Raw genomic sequence first — 14,796 nt, 5'->3', positions numbered from 1 at the left:
CCTCTAGTCCAACCCCAGTTGTTATACAGATTAGGAATTTGGTACAGAAAGGTTAAGTGACTTGCCCATGACTGTAGAGTGATCACTGACAGACATGCTCCTAAAATCCAGATCTCCTGCATGCCAAGCCAGTGTGCTATCTTCCCTGTCCCAATGTACTACACCCTCTCTGGGGCTTCTCTGGCCACTCTTGACCCACCTACTTTCCTCCAATTTGCCCAATAAATATCACTGGAGAATTCTGCTGACAATCATTCTCACCCAGGGACGCAGCAAATATCTCTACTGAAGAACAGTTTTATCAGGCAGGAGACTATAATTCAACAAACCAAGGTTCTTCAGAAAATTGGACGACCCACATTTCTCTATATGGCATGTATGTCTATGAGGCAGGCATACTTTCTCAGCCAAGAGAGAAGGAAAAGTATGGCTAAAAGGGTGTGGGAATGCTATCTATGAATATGGGCAGGGTGGAGAATTTAGGTTGAAACGACCTCTGACAAAACTGAATTTCAGTATATTGGCATACTTCCCTTTGTACAATATATGTGTTCCTGGGTGTCAACCAAATTTTCCTACATAAAATCTATGAACCAAAATTATTTAAAGAGGGCTTCCCTGGTGGCAGAATGGTTAAGAATCCACCTGCCAATGTAGGGGACACAAGTTCCAGCCCTGGTCTGGGAAGATCCCACATGCTGTGGAGCAACTAAGCCTGTGTGCCACAACTACTGAGCCTGCACTCTAGAGCCCGCGAGCCACAATTACTGAACCCTGCGTGCTACAACTACTGAAGCCCACACGCTTAGAGCCCATGCTCTGTAACGAGAAGCCACCACAATGAGAAGCCCACGCACCTCAACGAAGAGTAGCCCCCGCTCGCCACAACTCAAGAAAGCCCACAGGCAGCAATGAAGACCCAACACAGCAATCAATCAATCAATCAATAATAATAAAATGAATAAATAATAAAATGATTAATAAAAATTTAAAGAATATCCCCCAATACAGCCAGCATACTCTTATTTAACATCTTTACTGAAGTATAATTGCTTTACAATGTTTAGTTGCTGCTGTATAACAAAGTGAATCAGCTATATGTATACATATATCCCCATATCCCCTCCCTCTTCTGTCTCCCTCCCACCCTCCCCATCCCACCCCTCCAGGTGGTCACAAAGCACGGAGCTGATCTCCCTGTGCAATGCGGCTGCTTCCCATTAGCTATCTACTTTACATTTGGTAGAGTATGTATGTCAACGTTATTCTCTCACTTCGTCCCAGCTTACCCTTCCCCCTTCCTGTGTCAAGTGCATTCTCTACATCTGTGTCTTTATTCCTATCCTGCCCCTAGGTTCTTCAGAACCATTTTTTTCCCTTAGATTCCATATATATGTTTTAGCATACAGTATTTGTTTTTCTCTTCCTGACGTACTTCACTCTGTATGACAGACTCTAGGTCCATCCACCTCACTACAAATAACTCAATTTAATTTCTTTTTATGGCTGAGTAATATCCCACTGTACAATGTGCCACACCTTCTTTATTCATTCATCTGTTGATGGACACTTAGGTTGCTTCCATGTCCTGACTATTGTAAACAGTGCTGCAATGAACACTGTGGTACATGACTCATTTTGAATTGTGGTTTCTTAGGGTATATGCCCAGGAGTGGGATTGCTGGGTCATATGGTAGTTCTATTTGTAGCTTCTTAAGGAACCTCCATACTCTTTGAATCTATAGTCATTTTCACAATGTTGATTCTTCCAATCCAAGAACATGGTATATATCCCTCCATCTGTTTGTATCATCTTTAATTTCTTTCATCAGTGTCTTATAGTTTCCTGCATACAGGTCTTTTTTTCTCCTTAGGTAGGTCTATTCCTAGGTATTTTATTCTTTTTGTTGCAATGGTAAATGGGAGTGTTTCTTTAATTTCTCTTTCAGATTTTTCATCATCAGTGTATTCTTATTTATTTTTGAGTGAATAGTTTTGTTGCTGCAGGCTGTTACCATACTCCAAACCCTTTATCAAGCTGGGTGACCAAGCAATTTTCCCCAGTGAAGACTGGAATAAGAGTATGTACCTCACGGGCTTGTTGGGAGAATCAAAGGGGACAATCCAGAGCAAAATGCTTACCAGAGTGCCTGGCACAAAATAAGTAGCTCATGAAATGTTAGCTACTATTATTATGATTAGGGGAGGATCTTAGATCATTAGATAGCTATACCCCCTTTCTGAGAGAAGTATCCTCTTTTCTGCAAAGAACAACCCAAAGAGAGATGTCTTAGATTCTAAAATACAAATAGTATAGGGATCTAGGGTAACTATAACCACTGCCAAGCAATGATTCCCAGGTTTGAGAATCCTAAACCTGCCAAAGAGGTCTTACAAATCTGTCTTAGCGTGGCAGCCCAGGAACCAAGATCAGTGAGAGTTTCTTGAGCCTTGAGGGTAAATTTTCTTTCAGGCAAGCGGTTGCCTTGGAGTTTCTCTCATTGTCAAGGTCTTGGCCTCCCTCCTCCAGGATTTTTAAAGTCTAGCTCCTGTCAGAGACACTTTGAACATATAACCCTGGCCCATCATTCAACAAGCCCCATGTGGCTCCGGATACTTGTCCACTTTGTCTTGAAAGACAGGCCTGGGCTTTCGGACTAGAGAATTCCATATGTATAGGTAGAGGTGTCCCTCTGCTCTGAATGGTTTTTACTCCTGAAATCTTGTTACTACTCTTCATATACTGTTTCTACCCACCGTGTATTGCCCAATCAGTAAGGTTGGTATCCAGTATGATCTGCAGAACATGGGTCAGAGATTCAGTACACCATAAGGGTTAAGGAAGAACTGTGGTAATTTAGGGGTGGAGATGGAAACCAGGAATAGCTAACCTAGTCACAAATCCCATGGAGATTTGAGTGTCTGGGCCATCCCAGTGGTGTTTCTAATATCACTCTTCCCTCCCAGTATCCTATTAAAAATCACTCATTTTCAAGGCAGTTGCAACTGGCAAGACCTAACCAAATACACCGAACACAACACCACTCAGGAGAATTTTGCCAATTAGCATCCTTAACTATAAAACACCATTGGCTATGGGTGGAATAGCGCTCATGCCTGGACTCACTGCTTTGTCACTCACCCCTGTAAACCCTTTATTGGATGGGCCAAACTTGGATTTCTGACAGGAAGGGGTGTAGAGAACAGGAGCTCTATCGCCCAGCGTTCCAGGACTTGAAACCATCCCCCCATCCCACTTTATTTTCACAGGTGTGCCTAAAAGAACTGCAGCCATGGCACCCTGACCTGTGCCTTATTCCTTTAGCTATAATAATCCATCCTCCCACTCCTCCTTGCCTTTTCTTCCATATCAAGTTACGTGGAAAACACAGGTGGAGTTGTTATCCCAGGCAAGAGAGAAAGCAGGAGGAACGTCCTGCTGTTGGCAGGGAGATAGTAACAGCTGAGGGTCGTGGGAGTCAGGGGGCTTGTACATCCACTCCGGTGCCCCTGAAGTGCCCAGCTCAGGTTCAGGGAGCCCGGGAGGCTCTGCTGTCAGGTGCCGGGCAGAACGATGTTAACAAAGCCTCAAACTGTGCTGTTCTATGATGACTCAAGAATCCCACGCAATCCCACGCTCCTGCCAGTCGCCACTTCCGGGAGCTAAAATAGACCTCTGATGCTAAGAGACAGCAGGCCTTTTATATCTGCTCAGAAAAATGAGCCCAGCCCTAAGAACGATCCTGCTATTCGATACAATGGAATGTTATACGGCCATTAAAGATGCAAACTATGCACACTGTGCAGGTGGGCACCAGAATGTGAAATAATGTTACATGAAAACAGCAAAGTAGGAAATAGGTACACATGCCAATCAGAACTATGGAAAACACACATCGAAGAGTTCATCCCTAAAGAACCAAAGAAAATGAAGAGCACCACAGTCCTTTGAGTTTCCACCCCCCACACACACACACACAACACCTTTTATTATAATACACTTTCTTAAAACTGTCGTGCTGGTCATGCTAGGTTACTGAGGCACCTGTCTTTTAAGTGACACAGGAGTTAACTCTGCAGATCATTTAATTCAGGGAATAAAGAACTGAATGCTAAGGGGGCTGGTGCTTTAAAATGACTGGATTCTTCCTCTTCCCACGCCCCTTCTCAAGATCAGGGCATGTTATCATTTCAGGTTTAGCACTCCAAGGAGAAATTCCTTCAAAACACCTAGCCCACCAAACTCTAAGATGGGAGTTTAAGGAAACATGTATTTGGACCTCTCTGAAGTCGGACTGCTGTGTTTTGAACTAAGCTAGCTTATATGGAGAGAAAGGAACTGTTTTTTGATAGGCTGACAGAAATTCCTTATTGAAAAAGAATTGCTAAATGCTCTCCCCCAACCCCACCCCTTGTCACCTTGTCACTGGTAGTGCTTAGAGTTAGCCAAACATCTAGCACATATTTGGGTGTCTGGGTGAGCACTATTCTCTTTCTGGGGTCCTGGCTTCAACACCTGCCCAGACTTGGTTTTTCTAGAATTAGCTTCCAATCAGTATGTTTAGTTTTTAAAAGACTATGTGTAGATATTTTTTTAAACTTTGTATTTTGAAACAATTTTAGATTTACAGAAGAGTTGTAAATATAGTACAAAGAGTTCCTATATACCCTTCACCCAGCTTCCCCTAAGGTTAACACCTCATATAACTCTGGTATATTGATCAAAACTATGACATTAATGTTAGCACAATACTATTTACTAAACTACAGGGCTTCCCTGGTGGCGCAGTGGTTGAGAGTCCGCCTGCCGATGCAGGGGATACGGGTTCGTGCCCCGGTCCGGGAAGATCCCACATGCCGCGGAGCGGCTGGGCCCGTAAGCCATGGCTGCTGAGCCTGCGCATCCGGAGCCTGTGCTCCGCAATGCGAGAGGCCACAACAGTGAGAGGCCCGCATACCGCAAAAAAACAAAACACAAAAACTATTTACTAAACTACAGACTTCATTCATATTTCACCAGTTTTTCCACTAATGTCCTTCTTCTGTGCAGGATCCAATCCAGGATCCCATGTAGTGATTATATATAGAGTGTTTAGTTAAAAAAAAACACCCCTAGAAACAAGTTTCCTTTTAGGAGGTGGAACAGGTAAGCCAGTAGGTGTCTGGGCAATTTATGATCCTGAGCTATTCTACCCAGAAGGGAACTCTATCACTTCTGTACCAAAGCCCTTAATTCAGAACACCTCATCATGGTTATTTTCAGAAAACATGTCTTACATCAGCACTTCTCACAGTAGTACAAAGGGATTTGACAAGTGGGTTATTTTAGCAACCAATATTATGAAGGTGACAAAATGAGCAGGATGGCCTTATCTGTTTCCTATGTGTCATTTTTCTTCAAACTGTATTGAAACTTTTTACTAGAAGCTGTAATATTTGAGTGTAACATAAATGCTGAGAAACACCCACACCAACAGGGAAGGTACTCTTTCCAATGTGTGTTTGGTTTTGTTTGCCTGAAATTAAGTATTGAAATCTTACAAAAACCAAATTGATTAGGTTATTTTGACTCGTTAATCTTGAGAGGAAAGGGAAAGCAGGCTATAACATCCATTTATTCCTTCAACAAATAATCGGATAATCAAGAATAACTCCCCCCATAATCCATGCCAACTATGTGCCAGGCAATTTGCAAAGTGCTTTACAAATATTGTTTCCAGAGGATTTAAGAGGTTAAGTAACTCACCCAAGGTCACACAGCATAGAGTGATGGAGCCAGAATTCAAGGCTGGGTCAGCCTGATTCCAGAGCTGGTCGTCTTGGCCGGTATGCTATATTGCCGCTCTGAGCACCTGCTCCATTTCAGTCACTGTGCTGGGTGCTAGACAGAAATACAACACTGAACAGCCCTTATTCCCTCAAATCTTACAGTCTAGTTGGAGGAGAGAGACCATTGAAGAGCTAAGTAACAGCCCTCTCTTCTCCTTAGGTATTCCTTGGATTGGTTACAAGTAAAGGTGATCAGTAAATGCAATCAGTGAATCCCAACACCTTTATATATTTAAATTCCTTTTTTAGGTCCTCAGAGAAAAGTACTCTCCTCTCTGTGTACCCTGAGGATCCCTAACAGTTAGGAATGAACTTGAGGATATTGACATGTTCCTCCATTTTGTGGCTCTGGGCTAGATGTCAGCATTGCACACACACACCCCCACCCTGCCACTTAGTCTCCTTTGATGAGAAACAATGGGAACTATAATGTGCAGATACATATAATGATGAAATCAAATCAGCTGATGGAAATTTTTAAAGTCTGGGACACAATAATTATATTCCATTTCAACTGTCTTTTCACACTTGCACTAACTGATGAGCTCTAAGGGAGCTTCAACTGGTTCATGAGTATATGGCATTCCATTTTGAAATATATTTCTTAGAAAAATGACAATGATGACCCTGTAAATTATAAACTGGCAACGTGATTTTAAAAGTGAAGGGCTGGAAGACTTAAATCTCAGCAAATGACAATCATTCTCTTCTCTCTCCCAGCCTCCAAACAATCAAATACCCTAACCCTGTGGTTTTCGAGGCTGGCTGCATATGGGAATCACTGGGGAAACTTCAAAATTACCAATGCCTGTGTCCCACCCCCAGAGACTGTGAAGACTTAATTGATCTGGGGTGTGGCCTGGGTTTTGGAAGTTTTAAAAGAACCCCAGGGGATTTTAATGTGCAGACAAGTTTGGGAACCACAGCCCTAATCGGAGGATCATAACCCTGGCTGCACATTAGAATCATCTTCGGGGCATCTTTAAAAAGTCCAGATGCTTGGGCCACATCCCAGACCAATTAAATTAGAAGATGTGGGGGTAGTGCTCAAGTCCCAGGAACCAGAATTTTTTGAGAAGGATTTTTCAAACAACCAGGAATTTTTGAACTCCCAGAGGAGTTCAATGTGCAGCCAAGACTGAGAAGCACGGCCGTAGGTGCAACTCCACACCTGCAATAAGGGCAATGGCAAAATTTGCACTCAGACGTTCAGCAACTCTAAGATGAGCCTAATGTGAAGAAGCCAGTTCTAGAAGCCAGGTGGGAAGCAGGCTGAGGACAAACCCTTAAAACAACTGTCCTACTTTAATATTAAAATGAGCTCACTTTTCTCTTGCCATGTATGAGGGTCAACTTTTAAGGCTTGTCTAGGATCACTAGTAACTGATGGTATCTAAGCCCCACTCCCTACCACACCCACCAAAATAACTGCAGAAAGAATGGGAAATAAAGTACTTTAAAGGGATGAAAACCTTTGCAAAGGGCTGCAAACCACTGCTCAGAGACCCTGCATGGATGTAGACAAGGAGGAAGCAGAAAAGCAAGCTATTTGACCTACGTATTATCCAACTAGTTAGTTTTTTACCTGCAACTTCATGTGCATTTTTACTCACCAAGCCAAACTCTGGGCTTGGAGGAAAAAAGCCCTAGACCATGATTCTCAGCCTTACCTACACATTAGAGATATCTAGGGAGCTTTTAAAATAATGAGGCTAGGGCCACACCCAAAGTGAATTAAATCAATCTCTGAGGGGATGACATCCAGGAATCTCTGTTTTAAAAGGTCCCCAGAAAAAAAAAAAAAAGGTACCCAGGTGAAAAGGTGAGGGAGAGGGATAAACTAGGAGGTTGGGATTAACATATACACACCACCATGTATAAACTAGATAATCAACAAGGACCTACTGTATAGCACAGGGAACTCTACTCAATATTCTGTAATAACCTATATGGGAAAAGAATCTGAAAAAGAATCTGAAAAAGAATGGATATATGTATAACTAAATCACTTTTCTGTACACCTGAAACTAACATAACACTGTAAATCAACTATACTCCAATATAAAATAAACATTTAAAAAAATACGTATCTTAAATAAAATACTTTTAAAAGTAAAAATTTGCTTAAAAATGCTAAAAAAAAGTCCCCAGGTGATTCTAATATTGCAACTGTAAAACAAAGAATATTGTCCACCATCCAGTTCTACCTACAGTACACCCTGAAAGGAATGCAGAGCGAAGATCAAGAATGAGGCACTCTGCTCTGGGAAAACAGGCAGAACAGGCCCTCAGTTACATATTTTCAGGAAAAAATTTTATGAACCCAGATTCTTGCATCTTCCCATACTTAGAAAAGCACTAAAATCATTAGCTAAGATGTCTGTTCCTCGTGACTAGCAGCAACCTTCTGCCAGGATGTGTGCTTGGTTGCACATATCCCCTTCGCCAAAATCACATACATGCTGACCTCCCCCCTTACCTCTTTGGAGCAGTTCATCAGAGCTCTCTGATAGGCTGTCTCCCGGGCTTTAGTCCTCAGTTAAGTCCCCAAATAAAACTGAACTCACAGCTCTCACGTTATGTGTTTTTATTTCAGTCGACACAACCAAGGCTGAGAACTGTCACTCTAAACCAGTGGTTCTCAAACTTGAGTGTGCATCAGAATCACCTGGAGGGCACATTAAATAAAACACACATAGCTGGGCCTCACCCTCAGCGGTTCTGATCCAGTTAGGGTGGAACCTGAAAGTCTGCATTTCTAACAGGCTCCTAGGTGATTGCCAATGCTGTTGGTCCAGGGACCACACTTTGAAAGGTAGAGCCCCCCGTGGACCACTGGTTCTCAGCCTTGGCTGCACATGAGAATCACTGGTGGGCGTTTAAAAAATACTGATGTCTGAGCCCCTCCCTAAACCAATTAAATTGTAATGTCTGAGGCCCAGGGATCAGCGTTTTTAAAGGTGATACAAATGTGCACTGAGGCTTGTGATCCACTGCCCTAGACCTAGATATTTTACAGCTGGAAGAGATCATTTAGTATAAACCCTTAAATTTCCTGAGAATTTATAGCTACTTTAGCTACTACTGGTCCACATGTCCCAATCCCAATTTCCACTATTCTTCCTTAATCATTACTGTGTATTAACAATGGGAATTGTAAATCAACTATACTTCAATAAAATTAAAAATAATAATTAAAAAAGCAATGTGACCAATTTAGGGTGACCAACTTGTTGTCCTGGTTTGCTTAGGACGCTCCTGGTTTTAGCACCGAAAGTTCCAGATTCAGAGTAAATCGCGACAGTTGGTCACTGTGCTAATGTTTTACAGCTCACAGATTGGAATACAGTACTATTAGATTTTTTTATTTTTTCTGTACGCGGGCCTCTCACTGTTGTGGCCTCTCCCGTTGCGGAGCACAGGCTCCGGACGCGCAGGCTCAGCAGCCATGGCTCACGGACCCAGCCGCTCCGCGGCATGTGGGATCTTCCCGGACCGGGGCACGAACCCGTGTCCCCTGCATTGGCAGGCGGACTCTCAACCACTGCACCACCAGGGAAGCCCAGTACTATTAGATTTTGCTTCTAACATCCAGCATCCATCCTCCACTAAAAGGAACCAGGGCTCCTTGGAAACAGCTGATTCCAGGACTAGGCCAGAGAAATGTATGCTGAGCCTAGGAATTTTCTGTCAGAATCTAAGGAAGTGCTCAAAGACTCATGGAAGCATGTCAAAAGGACTAAAGGGACTCCCACTGGCCAAACTGGAGAAAATTTGAGCATGACAAAGAAAATGCTGAACTGAATGTAAAGCACTGAATTTACATTAAGAAAAACAATGAATTAAGTGACTTCCAAAACAATAAGTAAAACTACTTCTCTACTATTGGAAGTAACTATTACATCAACTTGCTCTGAAAATTGGTATTCGAGGGAAAAGAATTAGGCCTTTACATGATCTTTTTGGTTCATATCCTATAGATGAGAGAAAGCTCATCTTTACAGAAGAATGCCAGCTAAGGAACAGACTGGATGATAGAATTAGGAAATCACCATCTTGCAACCCCTGATTAAATCACAAAGTCAGGAAATACATTTTAAAAATTAGAAAAACAAATTACTGAGTGAGGAAACAGGAATTGATGGATGCTGAAATTTTAGGTGAGAGGTTATTGGGGAACAGGACAGTCACATGGTACCAAAGTAACACCCCAGATTTCTTGCTAATTAGGAAGAGAAAATTAAAATTACATGGAGAGTTCTGAGGGCCACCACCTTAACCATCACCTTTACTAAAGAGTGGACAACTGCCATCATGTACCACTGGATGGGATGCTACATGAAGTACACAGCATTATTTATGAAGCACACTTATCAAAACTGAATCTAATCAAGCCTCTGGACCTAACAACTTCCAGTTTACAGGAAACTCAGGTGCTGGAAGGGAAAGCTAAACACTATCATAAGAAAACAAACCATCCTGGTTTACCCAGGACTGAGGACTGTCCAGGATGCAGGATCAGTGTTAAACCAGGAGAGTCCCAGGAAAACTAGGACAGTTGGGCACACACACAACAGTCAGAAAGATTCATAAGTGGGGCAGACCTGGCCTCTAAAAGTCAGTGATTAACAAAAAGTGGGGAGACTGCTCTAGATTAAAAGACACTAAAGAGAGACCACACTCAAATGCAACATGTGAACTGGCCATAAAAGACTTCAGGGGACAGCTGGGGAAATCTGAATATAGAGCCGTACTACTCAGCTAGCCCACAGATGTAAATGAACCAGGTCACTTATCACACTATTTAATCTGGCTGACATATTTTTGGTAAGAAAACTTCCTCAATGAAGGATGTGGTGCACTGATACACACTCTGGTACAAGCTCCTTATCTCCCTCTGAACCATCAAGCAGTTTGCAGACCACACGTTGGGAAGCACTGTACCAGACAATGGATAACACTAGCAAAGATCAGTGAGGTACTGGTAATTTCTTTTTTAGCTGGGCTTACGGTATTATGGTTATGTAGAAAAATGTCCTTACACTTAGAAGATGGATGCTGAGACGTTTAAAGGTGAAGTGTCATGGTGTCTACCACTTACTTTCAAATGGTTTATCAAAGAACAGATACACACACAGATAAAGTAAATATGGCAAAATGTTAACATTTGTTGAATCCTGGCGGTGGGTATACTGGTGTTCATTGTATTATTCTTTCAACTTTCTTGTATGCTTAAAACTTTTCATTATAGAAATGACGAAAGCATAATTCTAAGATCATCTTACTTACAAGGTGTAACACTAACAGAATTACCAGGAAGCTGATTACCTACAGCTAATCCTATATTTATTCATCAGATATTCCTTAGGGGCTAGCTAAGTTAAAAATAGAAAAATGAGTTGAGTTAGCCAAAAGAAAAAAGCACATTCCCAGCTGAGGAAAGAGAATAAGAAAGGACCAGAATGGAAAAAAATTATCTTTTTCAAGGAAAGGAACTCAATGTGTATAGAAAAATGAGGCTACCCAGATTACGAAGGGGCTTTGAGGCTTCATGAAGAATCTGAGACTTAATTTTAAAGGCAAGAAGGAGCCCATAACAGACAGATTTCAAGCACCAGAGAAACACAATGAGACTGGCATTTTAGAAAACTCACTCTGGCTGTAGAGAACAGAATGGATGGGGGCAAGAATGAAGACAGCAGCACAAGTTAAGAACATGGCCCTTTCAGTAAATAATCTGGTGAGAGATGATGGTAACCTGTAGGGATGGAGACTTGGTGATACACTGCATGTGGGCAGAGCGTATGGGAAAGGAAGGACTCAGATATAATTCCCAGGCTTCTGGCTTGAGTGACCAAGTAGATTGGAGTCTGTCATACAGAGTGAAGTAAGTCAGAAAGAGAAAGACAAATACTGTATGCTAACACATATATATGGAATCTAAAAAAAAAAAAAAAGAAAGGAAGAAAATGGTCAGAAGAACCTAGGGGCAAGATGGAATAAAGATGCAGACCTACTATAGAATGGACTTGAGGATGTGGGGAGGGGGACGGGTAAGCTGGGAGAAAGTGACAGAGTGGCATGGACATATATACACTACCAAAATAGAGAATTAGTCGGAAGCAGCCGCATAGCACAGGGAGATCAGCTCGGTGCTTTGTGACCACCTGGAGGGATGGGATAGGGAGGGTGGGAGGGAGGGAGATGCATGAGGGAAGAGATATGGGGACATATGTATATGTATAACAGATTCAGTTTGTTATAAAGCAGAACCTAACACAGCATTGTAAAGCAATTATACTCCAATAAAGATGTAAAAAAAAAGATTGGAAATATAGGAGCAAGAACAGGTTTGGGGGAAAGATGTGAAGCATGCAACATTAGATATGTTGATTTCAGAGTACCTAGAAGATATCCAGGTGGAATCCACCTGGTCGGCAGTTGGATATGAGAATGAGAAAGATAACTCCACCTTCTGGTTTACATAACTAATAGATGGGATTGCCATTTACAGATATAGGCAACAAAGGAGGAGAAAATAAAAGTCGCTTTTCATTTATGCTTTACATTAAGGTTTTTCAGCTATAAAATAATATAATATTATTTATATAAAATAAACTAGGGAAATGGAAACATAATGTATATAATATACAAATATATATTATTTACATAAAACGAAAGATAGGGAAATGGGAATAAAACTTATCTGACTACCATTAATCAACATTTTTTGTCATTTTAGATTATTTCCTTCTAATATTTTTTATATGGATATTTATATAGTAGCTTTAAGAGCCATATTTTTCTGAGAAAGGGGCTTCTCTAGAGGTATTTAGGATTGAGAAAAATTAAAAACACTAGCTGACCTGATATCAATTTGTAAATCAGACAGTGCTCACTAAGTTACACGTCCTTAGTCTGTTAAGATTCAAAACATAATTCAATTGTTGGGCACGTATCCAAGAACGACTACAGAGTTGAAGAAATCATGACTAGAGAATGTCAGTTTCAATACCCATACTACACAGCCCAATTATAGGTATTCAGTTTCTTCTTTGAAGCTCTCCTTTCCCATAGGGTCTCTACTACAACCACATCTCCCTCCACAGGTGAGAGCTAATTGGTGGTATTGCTCCTAAGGGTAACCACATTTTTAAAAGCTGTTCTGGAAGCCTCAAAGCCTAGAAAACCCAAAGTAATGAATCTCTACTGAGATCACACAGTCACTCTGCAATCATTTCATAGCTTACTCTGCTTTTTAAAAAAGCTAGACTTGTTTCTAGTTCTAATCCTTGGCTACCTCATGAATGCAGAACACATCTAGTAAAATCTCCAGGCAAATACAGAAACCCGAGTCAATGTGAAATTATGACCAGATGTGGAGAAAAGCTCAGTTGTCACTCCACCACAGGCAGAGCTAGACAGAGGAGACAGACTGTAAACTAGGATCAAGGGAGCCATGATAGACTGACAGCAAAAAGAAGGAACAGTCCAGATCCAGGGCTAAGGAGTGGTCACAACCAGGCAAACACGCAAGAGAGGCAGCAAACGTGAAAACTAAGGTTATAAATCTACCTCAGGTAGGAGGTCCACTATATTCTTCCTGCTCAGGGTCCAAAGATTGGTTTCCTCGGTAATGCTCTCAGGGTCAGCGATGTAGCAATATGCTAGACCTGGAAGTTACTGACACTTCAGCCTTAACAAAGAACCTGCAGGCTTGTAGGAGGCTGCTTATTGAGTGAAGAGAAGCACCAGCTCACAGTGCGGGGTGTGGGGGAACAGATCCACAGGCACAGCTTGTCTTAGGACGAAAGGCTCGCCAAGGAGCTTCTTAGCAGAGTTTGGAGGACAGCACAACCTGTAGAAAGAAATCATAATATCAGTTTGAGACAGCCTAATCCACCAGAGGGCAGACAGCAGAAGCAAGAAGAACTACAATCCTGCAGCCTGTGGAACAAAAACCACATTCACAGAAAGATAGACAAGATGAAAAGGCAGAGGGCTATGTACCAGATGAAGGAACAAGATAAAACCCCAGAAAAACAACTAAATGAAGTAGAGATAGGCAACCTTCCAGAAAAAGAATTCAGAATAATGATAGTGAAGATGACCCAGGACCTCGGAAAAAGAATGAAGGCAAAGATTGAGAAGATGCAAGAAATGTTTAACAAAGACCTACAAGAATTAAAGAACAAACACCTAAACAGAGATGAACCATGCAATAACTGAAATGAAAAATACACTAGAAGGAATCAATAGCAGAATAACTGAGGCAGAAGAATGGATAAGTGACCTGGAAGACAGAATGGCGGAATTCACTGCTGTGGAACAGAATAAAGAATGAAAAGAAATGAAGACAGCCTAAGAGACCTCTGGGACAACATTAAACACAACAACATTCACATTACAAAGGTCCCAGAAGGACAAGAGAGAGAGAGAGACAGAACCTGAGAAAATACGTGAAGAGATTACAGTCAAAAACTTCCCTAATATGGAAAAGGAAATAGCCACCCAAGTCCAGGAAGTGCAGAGAGTCCCATACCGGATAAACCCAAGGAGAAACACACCAAGACACATAGTAATCAAATTGGCAAAAATTAAAGACAAAGAAATTATTGAAAGCAACAAGGGAAAAACGACAAATAACATACAAGGGAACTCCCATAAGGTTAACAGCTGATTTCTCAGCAGAAACTCTACAAGCCAGAAGGGAGTGGCATGATATACTTAAAGTGATGAAAGGGAAGAACCTACAACCAAGATTACTCTACCTGGCAAGGATCTCATTCAGATTTGATGGAGAAATCAAAAGCTTTACAGACAAGCAAAAGCTAAGAGAATTCAGCACCACCGAACGAGCTCTACAACAAATGCTAAAGGAACTTCTCTAAGTGGGAAACACAAGAGAAGAAAAGGACCTACAAAAACAAACCCAAAACAATTAAGAAAATGGTAATAGGAACATAC

At 41.6% G+C, this 14,796-nt stretch overlaps 1 protein-coding gene across 2 annotated transcripts in view; it reads right to left on the bottom strand.

The window, feature by feature from the left end:
- The window catches only part of XKRX (XK related X-linked), a 65,881-nt gene extending 52,198 nt beyond the window's left edge, over positions 1-13,683 (bottom strand). For both annotated transcript variants that reach the window (XR_003003448.1, XM_024746524.1), the window contains exon 1: positions 13,405-13,683. The gene's annotated coding sequence lies outside the window, so the exon portion shown is untranslated. The remainder of the gene's footprint in view (positions 1-13,404) is intronic.
- Positions 13,684-14,796: the final 1,113 nt, after the last annotated feature.

The sequence above is a fragment of the Neophocaena asiaeorientalis genome, unplaced genomic scaffold (assembly GCF_003031525.2).
Source record: "Neophocaena asiaeorientalis asiaeorientalis breed wild unplaced genomic scaffold, Neophocaena_asiaeorientalis_V1.1 scaffold406, whole genome shotgun sequence".
NCBI classification, from domain to species: Eukaryota; Metazoa; Chordata; class Mammalia; order Artiodactyla; family Phocoenidae; genus Neophocaena; species Neophocaena asiaeorientalis.
Note: the sequence above shows the minus strand (reverse complement) of the source record. Positions and strands in the feature narration are given on the sequence as shown.